This window comes from Dromaius novaehollandiae, chromosome 6, assembly GCF_036370855.1.
Source record: "Dromaius novaehollandiae isolate bDroNov1 chromosome 6, bDroNov1.hap1, whole genome shotgun sequence".
Taxonomy (NCBI): domain Eukaryota; kingdom Metazoa; phylum Chordata; class Aves; order Casuariiformes; family Dromaiidae; genus Dromaius; species Dromaius novaehollandiae.
This window is the reverse complement of record NC_088103.1, coordinates 32,528,124-32,542,196: the sequence shown is the minus strand read 5'-3', so window position 1 is coordinate 32,542,196 and position 14,073 is coordinate 32,528,124. Positions and strand designations below refer to the sequence as shown.

At 48.8% G+C, this 14,073-nt stretch overlaps 1 long non-coding RNA gene across 1 annotated transcript; it reads left to right on the top strand.

Moving 5' to 3' along the window:
- The first annotated feature begins 708 nt into the window (after positions 1–708).
- Positions 709–7,827, top strand: LOC135328731 (uncharacterized). Its single transcript, XR_010389740.1, has 3 exons — positions 709–1,160; positions 4,801–4,932; positions 5,995–7,827. It is a non-coding gene; the product is annotated as an uncharacterized LOC135328731 (long non-coding RNA).
- The last annotated feature ends 6,246 nt before the right edge of the window (positions 7,828–14,073 follow it).

Below are 14,073 nucleotides of genomic sequence, written 5' to 3'. Positions count from 1 at the left end.
GCTCTCCGAGGGTGGTTTGTGCCGGGGCAGTGTCTGTCCCCTCTAGGCCTGCTAGCTGGTTTTGCTCCAGCTCGTCAGAAGGAGAGGGGTCTCCTGTGTCTGATCTCTGACTGAGGGGGAGGCACTGGCGTGGCTGCAAATGGGTTACAGGTACCCATGGCACCAAGGAACAGCGGTCAGAGCGCAGCAGGACAGCACGTGGCAGGGGAAGGAGGGACAGGAGCAGGGAAGGGGTGCAGGAGACCTGACCGGACCACCCTGGGCCCTGCACGCAGCTCCCGTGCTCGCACAGGAGCGGGGCTGTTTGAGCAGCGGTTTTGCGGAGCAGGGATTAGCATGCTGGCCAGAGCCCAGGCAGGATTTGGCTGTAGACCCTGCCTGCTCCCCATCACGGGGAGATGCCCCCGCTCCTGTCTGCTGCCAAATGATTTGAGCCATTTCGTAGCTCAGCCTGGGGAAGGCCCCCACGGTGCCCCGTGCTCGGCAGTGGGGCTGCCTGTGGGGTGAAGCCCTGGGGCGAGCTCCCACCCTGCCCTGTCCTGCCTGGCGCTGGCTGGACTTTGCCTCAGGGAGGGTCCAAGGAGGTGGCTGGATGTGAAGGGCTGAGCAGGCTGCTGGGGGGAGGCGGGTGGGGGGTGTTAATCAGTAGTGCAGCTCATCTTGTCCTGCCCCCACTGGGCCCCTGTGCTGTGCTCGCAGCAGCTCCTGGGCAGGCCTGAGGGGGTGAGCAGGGGTCGCTCTGGCAGGGGGGGCAGGCCAGGGCACCCCTTTGCCACTCAGCGCCCTCCCGTGCAGCATGACCGGGGCAGGGACACAGTGAGGATGTGAGTAGTCCTTTCCGGGGCTCTAGTGAGCCCCTTGCTCCTGGCATGTTTGCAGCCCCTATCTCGTGCTGAAGGCAGCTGGGGACCAGTGCCATGCTGGCGGGCGTGCGGACACAAGCAAGAGCGCTGCAGGGAGAGCTCCTGTTCGACCAGCTGCAAAAACACCTGCAGGCTGCAAGCTGGTTCAGGTCTGAAGAAGGGTTCATGTGCCCACGAGCTCGGCTGGTTTCTCTGGCTGCTTTAGCCCACCTGGAAGTTTCTTCACAGCCTTTTCTTTACCCACTGCTGTGGCTGCAGAGGCAGATGGGAGCTGGGACTGTCTAGGGGAAGCCAGAGGTGAGTGTGGACTGGTGCATCCCCTCCTGGGGGACGTCACCTCCAGACAGGGCCCCCAGGGGTCCGTTACCCTATGGACCTGAGATGTGTCCTTGGCTGCCCTGCGAGCACAGCGTCACCCTGCGCGCATGTGTTGCTGGTTCCAGTGTGCCCACAGCTGTGTCCTTGTGCTCCTCGGCCCGGGCTGCACGCAATCCCCTCTCCTCGCTCCTGTGGGTGAGGAAAGGCTGGGAGTGTGAAAGCATTTGTGTTGCCAAAGGAATTAACACCCTGCTGTTGTGCCCTATAAATCTTTCAAGTGTTAGAGGCTGGTTTTATCCGCCTGTGTTACAGTTTAATGGTTTCCGTTAGCAATAACCCGGCCCTGTGTTCTGGGGTTATTGATTTAAAGTCTGTTGGGGAGGGTATGAGAGCTGCAGAAAGGTGTTTTCCTGCTGCCCAGCTGGTGGCAAAGGCTCTGCTGCAAAGGGACAGCAGAGGCTGGGAAGCGGTGTGCAGCTGGCTCCGCAAAGGTGTGGGTGCTGGCAGGGCTATCCGGAGAGGGCCGGGGGCCAGCAGCCCCTGTGCGAGCTAGACCAGTCTGCAGGCAGCCCAGTTTGGGAGTTTGGACTGGGACCTCCCGAGGTAGGGCTGTGCCTTGGCTTTCTTCAGCACGCACTGACAGGTAAGTCCTGCTGGCTGCCACGTCGCTGGCCCGTGATACCTCCCTCTGCTCTCAGGTGCTCTTTGGAGGAGGTTGGAGTGCAAATCCCCTGGAGCTGGGGGAGTCCGTGCGCCAGCAGCCTGCACCCACATTTGGGTGCCTGCTGGCATCCCAAGCAGAGCCATCACCCTGGATGAGCCCAGCATCAGCAGTGCCAGCAGGGGTGTTCGCTGTCAGAGCAGTGCCACAGGCAAGAGCAGAGCTGGGGCTTTGCAGGGACCCCAGCTCCTGGAGGGCATCTCTTGGAAGCAACCCTGCTTCTCCCAAGATGCAAATCTGCTGTGTGTGGGGTGGCCCACCCTCTTCCTGCACATCGCAGCATCCTTCAGCATCCTTCGCTGCCTGCATAAGCAGCTCTGCCCTGGGCTGCAGCAGCCCTGCCTGGCCTGGCACTGCACAGGGGGTGCTTTCTGAGAGGTCACTAAGCAGAGCTGGGGTTTCTGCTCTGCTTTTCTCTCTGAGGGGCTCTCACCCTTTCCCTTCCCATTCCTGTTGCAGACTTGATGCTTCCATGGTCGCCCCTAAGCCTGCCTGCACCCAGCCCTGCCCCTGCCCTTCTACTAGAGGAGAGTTTCAAATGGCTGCTGCTGGTTTGACACTTTCCTCTTCCTCCTCTTCCCTTCTCAGTCTCTCTTGCAATGCCATGTCCTGACCGTCTTCTGCTTGGGGACACAGGGCAATGCACAGGGGAACTGCAGTAATGGGGTGACCCGGTGGTGTCTGAGGTTCTCATAGACCAGGGGTGCTTCACTTGTGTCTAGGCAACGGCAACTCAGGGATGTCTCTCTGTGCATGAGCTGGTTTGGACCCTATGTGCAAAATGCTGTCAACAGAGGGCCAGGAGGAGGGTCTGACTGCAGCAGCATCTGTCCAGGACCAGAGGCTGCACAGCCCTTGCTCCCATCACCTTGCAGAGGCAAATGTTTCCCCAGCATCAGCAGAGCCCATTATCCTCAGGAAAGGTTATTCTGGGACCTCAGGGCTGGATGCTGCCGGATGCTGGCCACCCACATCAGCGCAAGGTGGGTGTGTTTTTCCAGATCCAACTTAAGATGTTGAGTGTGCTCATCCCAAAATCTGGCAGGGTGGGAGCAGACCCGGGCACAAACATGGGTGCACAGCACTCCTCAGTGTTTGCAGCCATTCCCTTCCTTGGGACCAGCAGGCCTCGAGATTCAAGCTGGCTCTGCTCATCCCCGAGCTTGGTGGCCCCAACCTGGCTCAGGGACCGCTGTGTTGTGGCCATCCCGCTCCAACCTGCCTACAGTGAGGGACTGTGGGAGTGGGGTGCTGGGAAGGGCTGTTGCACCTTGCTCCTCTTTTCTCACTGGAAATGCAGGCACAGAGGTGTCCCTGAGAGCTGGGGGAGATGCTCACCTCCCAATGCGTGCCCAGAGCCTGCAGGTTGGGGGGTCCCTCACCCTGCTGCTCCAGCATCTTCTCTGCTCTCCAATGCAGCTTGTGTCCCAGATCCCTTCCTGGAGGCCATCCCAGTGTTATATGTGCTTTGAACCTGTGCTTGCATGTCTGGGAGCCTGGGTTCATTCCCATGTTCCCTTTTACAGGTCGTTTTGCAGAGAGCGTGTATATCTGTGTTCATGCTGGGAGAGTCCTCCAAGGTCTCCCCATGGCCAAGTGGCCTGTAGCTGCGGATAAAAATGCAATGAATGTTTTGTACCTACTCCCCTCACCCCACAATTCAGGAGCCCTAAGTGCTTCCCGGCTCCTCTTAGCAGATGCACAGTGAAAAACCAAAACTGCAGCTGTAACATGTCCCAGGGAGTAAGCAGGGGAGATTAAGGGACCCTCAGGGCTCTGCAGCCCTGTGAGTGCAGAGAATGTGTTAAATAAAATGAAACATGATGTAGAAAATAGACCTGAACTTGGAGAGGTGCATCCCCTCTCCCCCCCCCCCCCAAAAAAAAAAAAAAAAAAAAAAAACCTGCGATTTTTCTGCCAATCCAGGAAAATTCCCTCCTGACCCTAATCTGGCAATAGTGCTAAGCCTGATGTGGGAGCAGGCCGCTGGGAGTACAACACTGGGAGCACTAGTGCATAAGTCCCAGAGCTCGTCTTTAGCGCTTTGGATGAAGGAACACTTCATTAGCTTTAACAGCCAAATTAAGGGGGAAATTGTTATTTCTTGATCTTCATGGTGACCATCAGAAACCTCAAAGGCTGGGACTGAAGCAGTGCCTCCTCCAAACTGCCTTAGCTCTACTGACTCTCTGGCCAGCCAAGGGCTTGTATCCAGACTGCACTGCCCATCTCCAGGGGCTCTTCCATCCACTTATGGAAGAAGTTTTATCAAACCCTTTCCTAAAATGACCTGGGTTTTTCTCCTCTACTGCTCTGCTTGCAAGGCTGGCCTAGAGCTTTACTCCTGGAAGGACTAGAAACCCTCTAATTTCCCACCTAAACTTATTTGTGGCTTTTTCTTGGTAATTTCTTACTTAATATTCTCTTAGTTTCAGATGTTCTTCAGAAATACACTTGTCCCCTCTCAGCCTCTGCCCAGGACAAACAATCCAAATTCTTATAATAGGTCTCCATCAGCTAGCACTTGTTCCTCTCGTTATCCAAAGCGTGTCTCTCTGCAGCAGAAATTCGTCCTTCCTGCCTGCAGCGCTGCAGTGGTATTCTGGAAGAAATCTCACAATGCTTTGCGCAATGGCAATAATGTTTCTGTCACTGCTAAAAATAACTTGTATGAGGCATCCTAGAATCATGCCATTCTTTTTTCACAGAAATATCACTGCTGTTTCACATTCATCCTCCAGCACAGCCAGGTCTTTTTATTCCTTCAGTGCATCTGTTTCATCGGTTGACAGCAAACATCCTTATTTTTGGTCCCCAAGTGTCTGAGTTTGCCCTTTCTCCTATTAAGTCCTCTATTTCTGTCCCTTGCTCAGCAGTGTCCTCTCCTCCTTTCTCTAGGAGGAACTATTTCTGCCCTGCACTTGCAATCCCTCCCAACCCTGTGCTGCCTCCACATCTTGGGAACTTGCACTTGGCTCTTCCAAAATCACTGATGGATTTACTCGCCTGCATTCATTCCCAAGACATAAGGTTAGTAACTTTCCTGCAACCTGGTTTCTCTCTTTTCTAATACAGCTTGTTGTAGACTCTCCTTTTAATGATCTCCTGACCGACCTTGGGATTCATCTTCACCTTTGGCAGCAGTTTCTTCAGGGACGTACTGTACTATCGTTAACTCTGAATCCAGCTCCTTAGTCTAAGAAACTGGTTTCCTTATATAAATAGAGATTAGCTGCCTAGGCAAGGTTGTATTAGACTTCTCTGACACGATAGTCTTTCTCACTTTCCAGCTGGCTCCAAGCCCTTTTCCTGGAAATCGTTTGCATAATATCAAAGTGAAATGGCTTACTGTTGGCATGATCATTTTGGTACATTTCCCCTTTGTATAGAAAAAGACAGCACATTTGCTGCTCTGTGGTGATAGTATACTTCCTTTCTGAAATCACAGGTTTATGAAGAGTCCGAGCTACCAGACTTGCAGTTTCCTCTGCCAGCTCTACCCCAGCTCCCTCACCCCCTAGTCGAAGTTCCACCTCAGACACAATTTCTATTGCCCTCTTCATTTCATTAGGTACCTTGTCTCTCCTTGTGTTCCCGTAATCACACTTGCTGAACCGGAGTAAAGTATTGGTGTTTTGCCCACACCTGGCTTGTTTCTCCTCTTCCCCACCACTTACTTTGCAGGTGCTGTGTAACTCCTGTTGGGTGTCTGCTCCTCCAGGCAGGCCTGTTGCCTCACAGAGCAACCTCACTGCTTGCTAAAACCGTGTCTGAAATACTGTGCTTTGCTTGCTCACCAATGATTTGGTAAGGAAATCTAGCTTCTGTCTTGTCCAAGGATACCTGAGCCTGGCTATTTTGGCACTGTTTATTGCCTAGCATTCACTGGGAAATTAAGGTCTCTTATAAATGCATGCTTTGTTACTTTTTTTTTCTTGTAGTCTTAGAGACAATACAGTTTATACTCAAGGTTGCAGGTGGTGCATCTGTAGCCAGCCCTGAGAACATCTATGCAGGGTCCTTTTTACCACCCTCTCACACCTACATGTGACATACCTTATCCACATCACCCCCCTTCATGTCCTTACACAGGTTTACTGGTCGTGCTTCCCACCTTCCCGCTTGCCTCTGACCGGGTGCTCCCAGCCCGCCTCCGCGTATGCTGATCTCTGCGGCTTCATCCCCGGCAGCATGCTCTGCCGTTGCTGAACCTCACCCTACGCGCTGGGATTCACCCTCTTCTTGTTCATCTAATCATGTGCCAGGCAACTGATGTGACCCCAGCAAACAGCACGATTTGGGGAGAAGCATACAAAAGCGGTGGCTGCACGCTGTTGCAAAATCTTGGAAGAACTTGGCCCAGGAATGAATGAGGGAGATAAAGGACACGGTGTTTGTAGTTTCACCTGAGAGCCTTGGGAGATAAGGACTGCTAGGACAAACGGACTTAATGCCTCTTGACGTAATTCAAGGGAGACCTACAAATCCATGTGAAAACACTAAGCAAGGAAAATGGAGTGGGGCTGGACAGCTTAGTGCAGGGGTGAGTTACGAGGTTGTGAAATGGCGTCCTATCAGTCTTGTGCACACGTGCCTTTCCCAGGTGAACTAGTGAGTATTTATTTTTAGAGACAGGAAGTATGTGGAAAAGCAGCAGAAAATACGCTTGCTGTGTTACCTAGAGACAGTTGAAGCCTGTCCCAAAATAAAGAAGCTCTCTTTCAAGTACCTGGGGGCAAAGGGATTCCCAAATACCTTTTGTGTGCTAGAACAATGCTACACTGGCTTTAAAAAAAGGACATTTAACAACTCTAGCCTTGAGAGCTGGTGTGCTTGACAGCATGACTCAAATGGTCATGATAAGACCATCAAGCAGGATGTGGATGGTCCATCAAAGGTCTAGTGAAGTGCATGCAGGACACTTAAGGTGTTGTGCAATGAGGGTGGCAATGTCTGTCCATAGCATCTCAGGAGGTGCGGCGTGAACGTGCAGCTTTGAGGCCTGGCAGCGCATTTAGCCTATAGGCAAAGTACACAATCAGCAAAAAAAGCACACCAAATGTGTGATGAAGGTCCTAACCCCGAGTGAAGTGCATGGCGCAATGCATGAGGAACCAGTAAAAACTATATTTGAGGAATATTTGAGGGTTTGAAGACAGGCTACTGGCAACCGGACCCATTCTGGTCTGTTTTCACTAGTGGACAGCGCTGTGATTGCTACCTGCTATGTCACCTGAACAAAGAGACGCAGGACATATCTGGTTGTGAATTGTAGCTGCCATTGGAGGAGAATCAATAAGTCAGAGTCTTGGCTGCTAGTGAAGGCGGATGTGGAGAAGGCAATGCTATTAACGGCAGCAAGCAAAAGGAATAGGTCAGAGCAGGTCAGCATCTCCCGAGTGCCGATGCAACCAAGGAATGGGGAGCCAGCAGCCAACACCACTTCTAGTATCACTTAAATACTCCTTTAGAATCATCTAGTAACAAAATGTCTGTAAATAATAAAAAAAAAAAAAGTCATAGTGGTGGTATCCAGCAGTCTGAACCTGTCAGTCGCAACCTGATTATTTTAGCAGCATTTTCTTCAGCCTGCTGGAAGGCAGATAATGGGGGCAGGCAATTACAAGGCTGAACCCAAACTTCATTAGAAATTACGCATATACCCATTCCTATGAAACTGTAGCTGTCTGTAAGGCATTGAGAGAGACACCACGCCTAACAAAAAATGGTCAGATGTGCACAGCTGTGTTCAGCTATACTGTCTTCTAGTAAATGTCATTCTTCTTGACTCTTCTTCCCTTAAAGCTCACTATTTGGTCCCTGATTGCCTGTAGGCTTTCTGCTACTGCGCTGAGCAGTTTTTATTGGTAATCTTTATGTTTTTAGCAAGCTACCATTAAAAAAAACTATTTTGCCTGGCCTAAATCTGTCTGTTTCTTTTTTCTTTTCTTTTCTTCTTCTTTTTTTTTTTTTTAATTGAACTTGCCAGAATTTGGGGGTTTCTATTTTTCTTCTTTGGACATAAATTATGCTTTTTGAAGGATTTTTTTTTTTATTTCTAAATGCCTTCTTTACTCAGCTGTTTAACTGTTCCGTATTTGGAGGTTCTTTTTTTTTTAAGCATATTTTGACTGAGGGCATATTTAAAGCTTTAAATACAGGGTCTTTGAACAGTCTTGATGTCAGTTGCAAGTATTTTGTCCTTCTGTCAACCACTTTTAAATTCTTCTTAATTACCCTCCTGAATTTTACACTTATTCCCTTTTGAAGGCGAGTATACTCATCTCCCTTTTGAATTTACATTACACTGCAGTGTATTTCTTGTTGCTTTTTCCTCTCCTGCAGTAACATGGAATTTGAGCACATTGTGTTCATTATGACAAAGTGACTGTTCGCTATTACATTTCAAACTCCCTCTTATGCACTATTCATGACGAAATCAAGAGTTCATTCTCCACTTGGCTTCTCTGAGTGGTCATTCTAAGAACTATTCAGTTATCATGGCTAAAAATATAGTCTTTGCATCACTCTTTGGCATGGCATTTACCCAGTCTATATGGAGGTATTTAATATCTCCCATTATTACTATGTTTTCTCCCCTGACAACCTCTCCAAGTCCTCTTACTGTTTTTCATTCCACTATCTGAATCAGGTGGTAAATAGCATATACCTAGTATTATTCAGACATATTTCAATGCATAGAGCTTCTCTGGCAGTTTAAACAAAATCCCAGAACTCCTCCTTTTTTCTGGAGCCTGGACAAATACTGCGCTAGTAGCCTGAATCATTTTCTGTGGCTTCCCATCTTGAGCTGCTGCTCTGGCAATCATCTTCTCACTGAAATGAGACAAGATCTTACACTGGCTCAGGTTTTTCTGTTGTTGTTGTTACTGCTTTTTTTAAAATAAAATTCACATGTTCAATGTCTGCTCTGGGCTTTGCTCCATGAAAATGTCTTCATCCACCAGCTCCTTTTTTTAGTTTGCTGAATGTACATTTGTAACTGAAAAAAAATCATGTCAGCTTAGAGAACGGGAAAGATATTTTTCAGTTGCTCCCCCCTGACCCATCTTTGGCAACAGCAAGGAGCATTTTATGGTTGTTATCAGTCAAGATCAGCCTTCTGCACATAAAGACATTCAATTTTTTGTACCCATATTACAATTCTTGTCAAGTTGATGGCTATGGTAATAGGCTTTACTAGCCTCTGATTTCCCAGATTTCCTGGATCTCTCTTCAGAAACTGGCACTGTATTTGCCATCTTTCATTTCTTGGTTACCAAGGCCAGCTCAAGCAGTAAGTTGCACATCACAACAAACAATTCAGTCATTTCAAATAGGAATTGCTTTGAAGTTCTTGGGCAAGTGCCATCATGATCTGTCGTTTGTCCCTGAGCCCGCAGCACCTCCTTCAGCTCCTTTGCAGAGCCTGTGGGCTCGAGGAAAATGGCTAACGTGGTAGTTTTGAGCACAGCTGTGAGGGGAGGGCACCCATGTCTGAAGATATGCTTGAGCACTGCCTTCGCTGTTGGAGTATTTCATGTTTGGGGCCTCTTTCGTGCTCAGTTTTAACTTCTTGAACTCTTTGCTTGCTTCATCTTTGGGCATTGTTTTCAGGCTGCTGGTGCAGAAAGCTCATTAGGTGCAACTGTCCCTGTTCCCCTTCCCTCTCTCCTTGGACACTCCCAGCCTTCCTCTGAGCTCCTGTAGGCTTGGCTGAGTTAACTTTTTCTCATCTCCTATTTCTGACCCTGAGAATTCCCAGTTTTGGCCCAGCTCCCTGACGCCTGCAAGATCATGCTGTCTGCTGATTGCCCTGCTAGGAGCTTTGGAGCTCCACTGAGATTTCCACCATCACAGATTTGATTGAATCAGACCAAAGTTGATTAAGTTCCTGCAAATTTCCTGACCATTAGCAGTGGCGCAGAGGAAAGGCAGCAGATGCGGTACCCCGCTGACGCTCTCCTCTCAAGCGGGGGCAAGCAGAACGGGGCTCAGCCATCGTGCGCAGCCAGCTCTGCGCTGCCTCCTGCCCAAGGAAATGTCGCACAGGGGGAGGTATGGTTATATGTGCGAGGGACAGCAGCATTGGAGCCAAGCACACAAAACTCTACTGAATCTGTTTCCATTGTATTGTCTTGGGCGCTTGATGCAGCCCCAGCAACGGTCTTAGGGAAAGGTGTCCTGTGATCCCTGCTCTGTTTTTCTAGGGACACTAGCAGAACTCCACGGATGCATCCAGAGTGGGAAAATATTCAGTGCTGTATTCTTCAGCAGCTCTCCTCTTGATGTTTTTGTACGTATTTATTTGTCTTTTGAGGGCATATGTGTGTAAGTGAAGGGCTTTACTATTTTCTTCCTACAATATCTTCATTCTTGATTTTTTTGTTGTTTTATTTTGAAACACGTTTGAGGCTCTTGAAGATATAGCACTATTTACATTTAGCCTCTGCTTAAAGACAAAAGAACTATCTCAAGAAGTGTTTGCTGCAGATAGCTGGGCTCTTCCATCTTTATTCTGGTAAATATTTCCTTAACCCTTAGAAGTGGTTATAAATTGACCTAGTGTTCACCCTGCTGTATGTTCCCTTCCTGTTATTACAAAGATATTTTCTAGTCTATTTATCCAAGCCTCCAGTTCTCCTATTCCTTTAATGGGGATAAACACTTGGCTGTAAACCCCAGCTTATTTCTGTCCACCTTCCAAATTTGTTGCTTTCTATTCACGCTAATATTACAATTACTGACAACACATTGTCTTGTGCACTAAAGTCCATCCTAAATTTAATGGATATGTCCTTTGCTTTCAGGTTGATAGTCTATCTATCGTTAGTAGAGCTGCTATTGCTCGTCACAATAAAACTCTTTGGGGTAGGGACATCATTGCTGCTCTCTTTACCCATCCTATGTGCACTCCATGTTGGTTTGCAGATTACTGCACAACAGTGTAATTCACATTTTTTTCCCTTCCTACTACCTGTGGATCACTCTGTGTCGTTCTCACTTGACTGTCTTTCTTCTGCCACTCTCATCTCTTGTAAGATGCTGGATGTTCAACCATATCCAGAGCATCAAAACCCTGCCCCTAAGCTTTGTTTGGATTGTCTGAATTTTGGGACTGACTTTTGATGCATATCAACCACTGAATGCCTTGCCGAAGGTTAATTTTGTGTCTCTTCCCATAGACTTGGATAGACTTTCCAAACTGCAGGGTTCTTTCTTTGGCCTGTGATCAATCACAGACACCTCTATAATTCTATTTTCCTTTTTCAATTCCAGACATAAAAATCTATCTTGTCGTGTTTTATTTTTGCGTGGGACACAATATACACATTTCTGTGAGCTCCTCCCCTGGAATGGGCGTAGGACAAACACTCAGCCTTGGCTTGCCTTATTTCACCTTTGTATTCCAAAGTTTGCTACAGGTAACAATCCTGTCCTGGCAAGAAGACTGGGAAGCTAATCTCTCTCCGTAATTACTATAAATCATTTAACGAAGGCAATACATTGGAATTAAGCCAAGTTCCTCACAATAAAGCACGTTTCTCCTTAACCTTCTCTGAGGTCTCGTTTGTAGCTTCACCTGACATGCACGTCTGTGTGCAATTCTGTGTGGCTGGGGCTCCCCGGAGGATGGGGTTGTTGCTTGCATTCAGAGGCTTGTAGTGTGGGTTTAGAAACAGAGTCGCAGTGTGATATGGTAAACAATACATTTTGCTGGTGACTGACAGAGGGTTACAAACTTGTATTTGTGCCTTTCTTCTCATCTGTCTTTGTTCCTACATGTGATGCCTCCCTGGGACAGCGGTACCCCACATTTCCACTGGGCAGATTTCTCCCTCACCTTTCACGTATTCCCAGACCGGCTCCCCATAGCGCAAGCTCTGTTTAACCTGGGTTGCCAGCACATGAGGAGCGACCCTAGCGAGGAGTCCCAAGCTCCTTATCTGGGGCCCAAGCCAAAGGCTGTCTGAAGCACGTTTAAGCGCTCTTTATCAGCTGCACCATCGCCAGCAGTAAAGGCTTGGCTCCTGCTGAGGGGACCCATTGCTAACTTGTGGGTTTGCATGGGTAGGTTTGCAGAGTGCTGCTGGTAGCAGATCTGCACAGGAGCATTTTGCTGGGATACCCATTAAGGCAAGAAGACAGCCCAGGACTGCCCATGCAAATCTAACTTCACTGCAGCTAGCCTATTTCACTGGGACGTGTGCCGCACCAATGGAGAAGATGCCACTTTGGGAATGGAGCTGCTGGGAGCACCAGCTATGTGAGATTCAGACCCCTGCAAATCAGAGATTTATAGACCACCCCCTTCTCCCCTTTCTGTGTATTTAGACTGCAGGATCAGACAGGCAAACACTTTACAGGGGAAGCTAAACCCTGTTTCCACTGAATCCCATAACGATACTGCTGTTCAGTGGGGCCATTTTTTCCTCCTGCTACTTCCCTGCCTCTGGCATCTCTGGGGCCATAGCAATACTGGGTGTAGTGTGAGACCCTGTGAGAAGACAGGTTTCTGCTCTAATGCCTTTCTGGGCACTTTCTGTTCCTGTGGCAAAACGGATGTTGGAGAGACTTGCTATAGAATCTGCCTTGAAAATCTTACCTCCGAGATGCCAGGCCCCGCTTGGTGTTAAGTGAAATTGTCTGCAGCTCATTAACATCAAAGCATTTTCCCCACTGGTCTGGGCAGCTCAGTAGTAACCAGCAGATGAACCAGAGAACAGCTACACTCTCCACTAAGCTTTGCCTGCAAACAATTAACATCAAAGCGGAGCCACCATGAAACAGGGGAAGAACAGTGCTCCTACTGCAGCAAGTCTCATATCTGGTGGAGAGAGGGGGGAGGCCAAAGCTCCAGCCTAGCTAGAGACTTTGTGCTGAGCCATTTGCAGGAACAAGCAGAGGAACAGCTGCATTGGCCAAAGAAATGGTGGTTTTGGCTGCACGGTGTAGTCTTTGGTGTATCAGACCCAGTCCAGCCTAATTCTGTGATGTGAGAATGTTGCTCTGGTATGTTTGTGAACGTGTGCTCACTTTGCTGTCCCTCTTGCTGGGTCTTCTGAGGCCAATTCCACTGTCCTTTGCACCCTCCTTGTCCATCCCTCTGAACACAAAACTCTGGCTAGTGATTCCAGACATTGCTGCCCTTTTTCCAAGTTGGCTTTGGCCCTCTGTTTGCCCTTCTCCACAGGAGGCCTTTGGGATTAGACCTTTTTTTGGATTAGCAGACCCACTCCCTTCCTCTAGCTCTCAAGCACTTTCTCTCATGTACTGGCTCCTCTGGTTCATGCTTTCCTCATCTTTGTCCTCTCTGCCTTGGCAGAGGCTAAGAAATCCAAAATGTTGGTACCCACGACACTAACAGTCTGTGATTACCCCTGGGGGGCAGCAGGGTTTGGAAAATGAATTAAACCTCTGACTCACTGCATATTTTAACCAGAGCTCATACATGTCCCAGTCACAGAGCACAAGCTTTTTGGTAGATGCTGCACCAGCACAGAACAGAAAGTGGGGCTGTCTCAAAGAGTTTACTAGCTACACATACTAAGAACAGCCAGAGACACACAATGGAGTGCAAGGAAGAGAACAGAACTGGGACTCTGTTAATAAGATCTGGGGGTCCAGGTTGGAGATAATGTGATCAGTCAGTGCATGTTTCCCTGCTGCCAGCTCTGCCCTGGGAGTGCTAACCTCCAGCCACAGGCTAGGGCAGACGCTTTAGGGCACATCTAGAACAGTTAAAGCCACCACGGCTCATGAGTCAGGGTTGTAGGATGAGACTTTCAGGCCCTCGCAGGCAAGGTGACTTCTCCAGAGGGCAGGAACACTTTGTGGAAAAATATAGGTAATTCTGTTCACCCTTGCTCAAGAAAAGTATGTTCAACCCTGATCAGATACATTGAAGAACTGCTAATAATACACAGGAAATAATCAAACTGTCACAGAAAGAGGAACTAAGGAAACTTGTCTTGTCTACCCTAGAAAAAGGAGGGCCACGTGGAGACTGTGCACAAAACTGGGTTAGGGGAGAGCAGAGAACAACTGCTTAAAAGAGAACTTTGGTACCACCTAGGTGTAAGTGGATAGGCAACATGGGATAGTGGTACAGTAGAAGGTCTGCAGCCACAAGGGCAGGGAAATTTGGGGGCAGGCTCCTGAGAGGAGTTA